At 46.7% G+C, this 8536-nt stretch overlaps 2 long non-coding RNA genes across 2 annotated transcripts; both read left to right on the top strand.

The window, feature by feature from the left end:
• The first annotated feature begins 202 nt into the window (after window positions 1-202).
• Window positions 203-6153, top strand: LOC130523136 (uncharacterized). Its single transcript, XR_008949805.1, has 2 exons — window positions 203-847; window positions 5759-6153. It is a non-coding gene; the product is annotated as an uncharacterized LOC130523136 (long non-coding RNA).
• Window positions 6154-7099: 946 nt separating this feature from the next.
• On the top strand, window positions 7100-8384 carry LOC130522577 (uncharacterized). The gene is made up of 2 exons (XR_008949650.1): window positions 7100-7432; window positions 8133-8384. It is a non-coding gene; the product is annotated as an uncharacterized LOC130522577 (long non-coding RNA).
• Window positions 8385-8536: the final 152 nt, after the last annotated feature.

Genomic DNA, 8536 nt, shown 5'->3' with positions numbered 1-8536 from the left:
TGTATCCGGGGATCCCAAATTTCCGGGAACCTGGCTAGGTTTGAGTCCCCTAGAAGTAGGACCTGCCGTTGTGGTAGGAGGGACCAACTCAGGTTCGTCTCACCTCTACGTGGATGTTCTGTATGTAAAGGGAGGTAAGGTGGCCCCTTTTTAAAACTAGTTTTGGTGGTCGAGAGGGTTGGGTCCTCTGTGTTTTGCCCATCCTCCTCATCTTCCTCCCTGTCTCGTTTGTCCCCTAAATCTATCTGTTCTCCTGTGTGTGGTTCTCTTTGGCTAAACGGTCTTAGTCGTGGTGTTCCCGGAATGACCACGCTGTTCATTCCTTTTGGAACTAGCCGCCTGTAGTCCGTTCCCTCGGGGTGTCTGTGGTGTTTCTGGGGGGTTGTTGTTAAAGCCGTTGTCTTGGGTTCCTCCTCAGCTTCCCGTGGTTCATCTGTGTGTGGCGAGGTTCCTGTGTGTGGCGAGGTTCCTGGCGTGTGATCTTCTGATGTTGGAACCTTAGTGGTAGGAGGCGTTCCACCCAGGAGGTATTGCCTACTCCGGGATGGGGTTCTCCCCGTTGCATTATGGTTTCACTCCCTAGGTCTATGTGTTTCTCCATTTTGGGAGGGAAAGAAGGAGCCATGATGCTGGTCAGAGCAATTCGTGCGGCTTCCAACGCTTCCTCCCTAATGGGGGGTGTGTGTCGGCGTGCCCTCCGTGCGGCCACCAGAAGCGCCCTGTTCCAATCCACAACAAGTAGTGGTCTAATCATGTTTACCGCCTCCTCCTGTAACCGGAGGTAGTGCTCCCTAAGGGTTTGAATTGTGGCTGATGTCCAGTCTTTTGCGTTCTGGTGTGCCCAAAGGTGCGTCTCCTCCGATGGACAGAAGGGTTGGACAAACCGATCAAGTAGACCTCACTTCTCTCAGAAAAGTAGGGATTTGGTCTTCTGGTTTCTGGGGCAGAAACAGCATTTTGTGGTTTGCCAAAATTAGGCGCGTTAGAGCCTCTACCAGTAGGATGAAGTCCTCAGTGGGGTCCATCTTGTCTTTAAGTGTAGTGAAGGTATCCAAAGAGAAGGAAGACAAAGGGGAGGAAAAAAAATTAGTCGTTGAGTTGCTGTCTATCTTTTTGAAATAAAGGTAAGGGTCAGAATCAGTAGTCAAGATGCAGAAAAACTCGTCTAAGAGGTCATCAGGGGTTAGAACCCGAAAATGAGAAATGGGAGAGGGAAATTAAACAGGTAAAAGGTTAAATGGTCCCATGGTGGGTTTTTTTGGGTTGAGTGGACGGAGCTGGTCCGAGGCTCGGGCCAAGGTTAGGCGAAGGGGGTATGTACTCAAGGATCCTCACTACACCGACCACCGTCAGCATAGTTTTTTATGAGGATCCACGGCAAGGCACAGGCCGACGCATGTTAGTCCCCTGTCCACCTCCCACCCGTCCATAGGAGCCATTTTAGAAGAGAATAGGAGAATGGGAAGCAAGCTCTGAAGGATACGGAAGAGAAAGGCTTGAAATTTATGTGTGTGTGTGCGGTGTGAGTGAGTGCGCGCGCGTGTGAGAGAGGGCCCACGCGCGCGTGTGTCTCAGTACGTCGGGGTTAGAGGTTAGTGGTTGGGGTAGGGTTAGGGTTTAGTTAGGGGTTGGAGTTGGGGTTAGGGGGGTTGGGGCCGGGGAGTTAGGGTTAAATGGTTAAAGGGTTAGGGTGGGAGTGTGAGGGTTAGGGTTGGAATTAGGGTTAGGTTAGGGTTAGGGTTAGAGGGTAAAGGTAAGGGGTAGGGTTAAGGGTTAGGGTTAAGGTTAAGGGTTAGGGTTAGGTTAGGGTTAGGTTAAAGTTATGGTAGGGTTAGGGTTAGGGTTGGGGTTGGGGTTAGGGTTGGGGTTAGGGTTAGGGTTGGGTTGGGTTAGGGTTCAGGGTTTGGATATAAACTTTTTTTTTTTTTTGCACTGGCCTACTTCATTGTACATCAACAGAATCATGTTTCAACTTATGTCTCCCAACAGTATAAACAAAACGGGTTTGTAAAATAACACAATGGAAACTATAGATGTCTTCAAATGAACAGATCACCTCTATCGAATTAAACTAAAGAACTTTTTCTCTCCCACAAACTAAGTCCACAACCATATGGGGAACAAAAACCATCTCTAAACATGTTAGAACAATTATCAACTGTATTATATACAACGTAAACCAGGACCAATCAAAATAAACCCTTCTGAACCTCTATACCTCTCCTTTTCAGCCCTTGTGGGTCAAAGTTTAAACCCAATGTCTCCATTTCAGAGATCTGGGGGATCGACGCCACCCTCTCCGTTGGGTCCTTCCCTAATTTTTGTTGTTTTTCGGGATAATTCCTCCGAACGTCGTTTGTTGAGACCCACTGGAAAGTAGCTATGAAGCTTGTGGATCCAACACCTCTCCCTCCTTCGTCTGGAGGGGGATCATGTTCCAGTGGGTACCCTGCAAAATGTTCAATGCCATGGTCCTGGAAATGGGCAATTAAATGTGATGAATGGCCCTCCCCCTTCCTAATTGTGTACCTATGTTGGGTGAGTCTGGTGTTGACCGCATTACCTGTCTCCCCTACATAAGCCTTTCCACATTTGGTGCACTTGATAATGTAAATGCATTTTTTTTCTGTTAATGGGATATGTTTTGGTAGTTGAAAGCCGTGGTTCGTAATAGGGTCCCTAATTGAAAATCTTCTTGAACCTTGGAGGCCTCTGCCGGTTCTAACTGATAATTTTGCCCTTACCAGCAGTTTTTTGAGGTTTGGGTTTCCTCTGTAGGCCGGGATCACCCTAGAAAAGTTGTCCAACGTTGTGTTTTTCAGTATTCTTTTGAAATTCTCCCGTAGTGTGCGGGTTGCCCGTGTTCCAAAGGTGGAGTATGTGACCACAAGAGGGAGTTCCTGTTTTGTTTCAGGGTTATCCCTCGTTGTAGTCATCTCCACGGACTTATAGATTTTTCGGAGAAAGCCTCTAGAGTATCCCCTCCTCCTGAGGGCTGAGAAAAGTACTTTCCTCGCATCGTCACAGTCCCGTTTGTGTGTACAGATGCGGGAGAACCTTAATAACTGGGATTTAACAATACCCTTGAACACATGTTTGGGTGAAAACTTTGTTTATGGAGAAGTGCATGTGTATCTGTCTGTTTGAAAAACATTTTTGTGTCCAGTGTTCCTGTCTGCAGGAAGTTCGGACCTTTGAAAATTGTTAAATCCAGAAAATCTACCTCCTTGTCCTTTAGGGTCGCTTCCACTTTGATTGAGGTGTGGTGTTGGTTCATCGTCTCTACAAAGTCGTCAAAGTCCGTTTTTGAGTGTGACCAGATGCCCCAGATGTCATCAAGGTACCTAAGGTATATAAGGGGTTATTGTTGGCATTTCTCGAAGATCCCCTCTTCCCATTCCGCCATGTAAATGTTTGCATAGGCTGGTGCAAACCTTTTTCCATGGCTGTACCCTTAATCTGTAAATAAATTGTTCCTGAAACACAAAGTCATTTCTGGTGAGGCTTATTTCAAGCAGTCTCATGAGGCAATCATCTGGTCGGTTGGGGTCCGGATGGCGGTCTAGTATTCTTCGAATGGCACTCAGTCCCAGCGGGATTTCAATGTTTGTGTATAGGTTACAAACATCCATTGTGAAAAGAAAGCACGGTTCGTGTAGTTTTAGACTTCTAATTTTGGTCAGGAAATGTTGTGTGTTTTTTATGTAGCTTGTGTGTTGTGTTGACAGGGGGGTTAGGAAGTGCTCCAGGTATTCCGCTATCCCATAGCTTTCGCTCCCACAATCAGAAACTATGGGACGGCCAGGTGGAATGCGATCCGGGATTGTCCATTTTGTCTGTGGTTTGTGAATTTTAGGGAGGAGGTAGAAATACCTGGGGCGGGGTGGTTTTTGTCCCAATAGGTATTTATGTTGATCTTTTGTTATGATTTTAGATTTATACAAACTTTCTAGTTCTATTGCTATCATTTCTGCTGTTTCCCTGTACATTGGTTTCTCCAATCGAATGTAATATTGTGTGTCCTGGAGTTGGCGTCGTGCTTCTGTGACATAGTCACATATGTCCATTAAAACTATGGCACTACCTTTGTCTGCAGGTTTTATAACTAATTCTTTGTTTTTTCTAAGTTCCTTCAGTGCCTGCTCTTCTCCCGGTGGTAAATTGGGATTTTCTGGTACATAGCTAAGGTTACTGAGTGCCTTACCATCTTCACTAATCAATTCAAGTAATTGGGTTGGTAGTTTGGAGATGTCCGGTTCCCATGTGGATGGTCCCATAAAAGGCTTGATCTCTCGTGGGGTTGTGGTCCAAAGAAAGAGGTCAGTTTGAGACGTCTGTGATATTTGTGTCAGTCCACTGCTAATGTCTGTCGTGTTGCCCTAGAGGCGGTTGCTGTTGGGACAAAGGAGAGTCCCCTGTTCAAGAGGGCTAATTGTTGTGGACTCGGTTGAAAATGGGTGGAGAGGTTAACAATTCCCTTATCTTTGAATGTTTCCTTGTCCTGGTTTACGTCTATTCTAAAAAAGACCTCCAATGTTGCCACATGTTGTCGGCTGTTTCCGTCGTCCAATGTATGTTGTCCCCTGTGGTGTTAAATTTGGATTTCTTCAATCGTGGAATAAAAGAATTGAAATTTTTGATTAGGTCATTAATTTGTTTCAGGTTTCGTTTGTGTCTGGGCGGGTAGGTTGCCGCTGAAATTGATTAGTGGCACGTAGATCGTGGCGTTAGGGAATGTGGCATGTGCCACATTGTAAAGGGAACCCAATGTCTGTCGTATTAGTGATGGGTTCGTTGAATTGTGGTCATTTAGGCCAAAGGATAAGATGACCTTGGTAACTTCTGGGGATGGTGGTGTTCCCCGTCTAAGTAAACTCACAGCATGTGAGATTCTGGCCCCCGGATAGCTGTCCACCTGTATCCGGGGATCCCAAATTTCCGGGAACCTGGCTAGGTTTGAGTCCCCTAGAAGTAGGACCTGCCGTTGTGGTAGGAGGGACCAACTCAGGTTCGTCTCACCTCTACGTGGATGTTCTGTATGTAAAGGGAGGTAAGGTGGCCCTTTTTAAAACTAGTTTTGGCGGGTCGAGGGTTTGGGTCTTCTGTGTTTTGCCCATCCTCCTCATCTTCCTCCCTGTCTCGTTTGTCCCCTAAATCTATCTGTTCTCCTGTGTGTGGTTCTCTTTGGCTAAACGGTCTTAGTCGTGGTGTTCCCGGAATGACCACGCTGTTCATTCCTTTTGGAACTAGCCGCCTGTAGTCCGTTCCCTCGGGGTGTCTGTGGTGTTTCTGGGGGTTGTTGTTTAAAGCCGTTGTCTTGGGTTCCTCCTCAGCTTCCCGTGGTTCATCTGTGTGTGGCGAGGTTCCTGTGTGTGGCGAGGTTCCTGGCGTGTGATCTTCTGATGTTGGAACCTTAGTGGTAGGAGGCGTTCCACCCCAGGAGGTATTGCCTACTCCGGGATGGGGTTCCTCCCGTTGCATTATGGTTTCACTCCCTAGGTCTATGTGTTTCTCCATTTTGGGAGGGAAAGAAGGAGCCATGATGCTGGTCAGAGCAATTCGTGCGGCTTCCAACGCTTCCTCCCTAATGTGGGGTGTGTGTCGGCGTGCCCTCCGTGCGGCCACCAGAAGCGCCCTGTTCCAATCCACAACAAGTAGTGGTCTAATCATGTTTACCGCCTCCTCCTGTAACCGGAGGGGCTCCCTAAGGGTTTGGATTGGCTGATGTCCAGTCTTTTGCATTCTGGTGTGCCCAAAGGTGCGTCTCCTCCGATGGACAGAAGGGCTGGACAAACCGGATCAAGTAGACCTCCACTTCTCTCAGAAAAGTAGGTATTTGGTCTTCTGGTTTCTGGGGCAGAAACAACATTTTGTGGTGTGCCAAAATTAGGCGCGTTAGAGCCTCCACCAGTAGGATGAAGTCCTCAGTGGGGTCCATCTTGTCTTTAAGTGTAGTGAAGGTAACCAAAGAGAAGGAAGACAAAGGGGAGGAAAAAAAAGTTAGTCGTTGTGTTGCTGTCTATCTTTTTGAAATGAAGGTAAGGGTCAGAATCAGTAGTCAAGATGCAGAAAAACTCATCTAAGAGGTCATCAGGGGTTAGAACCCGAAATTGAGAAATGGGAGAGGGGAAATTAAACAGGTAAATGGTTAAATGGTCCCATGGTGGGTTTTTTGGGTTGAATGGACGGAGCTGGTCCGAGGCTCGGGCCAAGGTTAGGCGAAGGGGGTATGTACTCAAGGATCCTCACTACACCGACCACCGTCAGCATAGTTTTTTATGAGGATCCACGGCAAGGCACAGGCCGACGCATGTTAGTCCCCTGTCCACCTCCCACCCGTCCATAGGAGCCATTTTAGAAGAGAATAGGAGAATGGGAAGCAAGCTCTGAAGGATACGGAAGAGAAAGGCTTGAAATTTATGTGTGTGTGTGTGCGCGTGAGAGTGTGCGCGCGCGTGTGAGAGAGGGCCCACGCGCGCGTGTGTCTCAGTACGTCGGGGTTAGAGGTTAGTGGTTGGGGTAGGGTTAGGGTTAGTTAGGGGTTGGAGTTTGGGTTAGGGGGGTTGGGGCCGGGAGTTAGGGTTAAATGGTTAAAGGGTTAGGGGTGGGAGTGAGGGTTAGGGTTGGAATTAGGGTTAGGTTAGGGTTAGGGTTAGAGGGTAAAGGTAAGGGGTAGGGTTAGAGGGTTAGGGTTAAGGTTAAGGGTTAGGGTTAAAGTTATGGTAGGGGTTAGGGTTAGGGTTGGGGTTGGGTTAGGGTTGGGGTTGGGGTTAGGGTTAGGGTTGGGTTAGGGTTCAGGGTTTGGGATAAAACTTTTTTTTTTTTTGCACTGGCCTACTTCATTGTACATCAACAGAATCATGTTTCAACTTATGTCTCCCAACAGTATAAAACAAAACGGGTTTGTAAAATAACACAATGGAAACTATAGATGTCTTCAAATGAACAGATCACCTCTATCGAATTAAACTAAAGAACTTTTTCTCTCCCACAAACTAAGTCCACAAGTATGGGGAACAAAAACCATCTCTAAACATGTTAGAACAATTATCAACTGTATTATATACAACGTAAACCAGGACCAATCAAAAAACCCTTCTGAACCTCTATACCTCTCCTTTTCAGCCCTTGTGGGTCAAAGTTTAAACCCAATGTCTCCATTTCAGAGATCTGGGGGATCGACGCCACCCTCTCCGTTGGGTCCTTCCCTAATTTTTGTTGTTTTTCGGGATAATTCCTCCGAACGTCGTTTGTTGAGACCCACTGGAAAGTAGCTATGAAGCTTGTGGATCCAACACCTCTCCCTCCTTCGTCTGGAGGGGGATCATGTTCCAGTGGGTACCCTGAAAAATGTTCAATGCCATGGTCCTGGAAATGGGCAATTAAATGTGATGAATGGCCCTCCCCCTTCCTAATTGTGTACCTATGTTGGGTGAGTCTGGTGTTGACCGCATTACCTGTCTCCCCTACATAAGCCTTTCCACATTTGGTGCACTTGATAATGTAAATGCAATTTTTTTCTGTTAATGGGATATGTTTTGGTAGTTGAAAGCCGTGGTTCGTAATAGGGTCCCTAATTGAAAATCTTCTTGAACCTTGGAGGCCTCTGCCGGTTCTAACTGATAATTTTGCCCTTACCAGCAGTTTTTTGAGGTTTGGGTTTCCTCTGTAGGCCGGGATCACCCTAGAAAAGTTGTCCAACGTTGTGTTTTTCAGTATTCTTTTGAAATTCTCCCGTAGTGTGCGGGTTGCCCGTGTTCCAAAGGTGGAGTATGTGACCACAAGAGGGAGTTCCTGTTTTGTTTCAGGGTTATCCCTCATTGTAGTCATCTCCACGGACTTATAGATTTTTCGGAGAAAGCCTCTAGAGTATCCCCTCCTCCTGAGGGCTGAGAAAAGTACTTTCCTTGCATCGTCACAGTCCCGTTTGTGTGTACAGATGCGGGAAAACCTTAATAACTGGGATTTAACAATACCCTTGAACACATGTTTCGGGTGAAAACTTTGTTTATGGAGAAGTGCATGTGTATCTGTCTGTTTGAAAAACATTTTGTGTCCAGTGTTCCTGTCTGCAGGAAGTTCGGACCTTTGAAAATTGTTAAATCCAGAAAATCTACCTCCTTGTCCTTTAGGGTCGCTTCCACTTTGATTGAGGTGTGGTGTTGGTTCATCGTCTCTACAAAGTCGTCAAAGTCCGTTTTTGAGTGTGACCAGATGCCCCAGATGTCATCAAGGTACCTAAGGTATATAAGGGGTTGTTGTTGGCATTTCTCGAAGATCCCCTCTTCCCATTCCGCCATGTAAATGTTTGCATAGGCTGGTGCAAACCTTTTTCCCATGGCTGTACCCTTAATCTGTAAATAAAATTGTTCCTGAAACACAAAGTCATTTCTGGTGAGGCTTATTTCAAGCAGTCTCATAAGGCAATCATCTGGTCGGTTGGGGTCCGGATGGCGGTCTAGTATTCTTCGAATGGCACTCAGTCCCAGCGGGATTTCAATGTTTGTGTATAGGTTACAAACATCCATTGTGAAAA

Source organism: Takifugu flavidus, chromosome 3, assembly GCF_003711565.1.
Source record: "Takifugu flavidus isolate HTHZ2018 chromosome 3, ASM371156v2, whole genome shotgun sequence".
Taxonomy (NCBI): domain Eukaryota; kingdom Metazoa; phylum Chordata; class Actinopteri; order Tetraodontiformes; family Tetraodontidae; genus Takifugu; species Takifugu flavidus.
The sequence above is the reverse complement of the archived record's forward strand: the minus strand, read 5'-3'. Positions and strand labels throughout refer to the sequence as shown.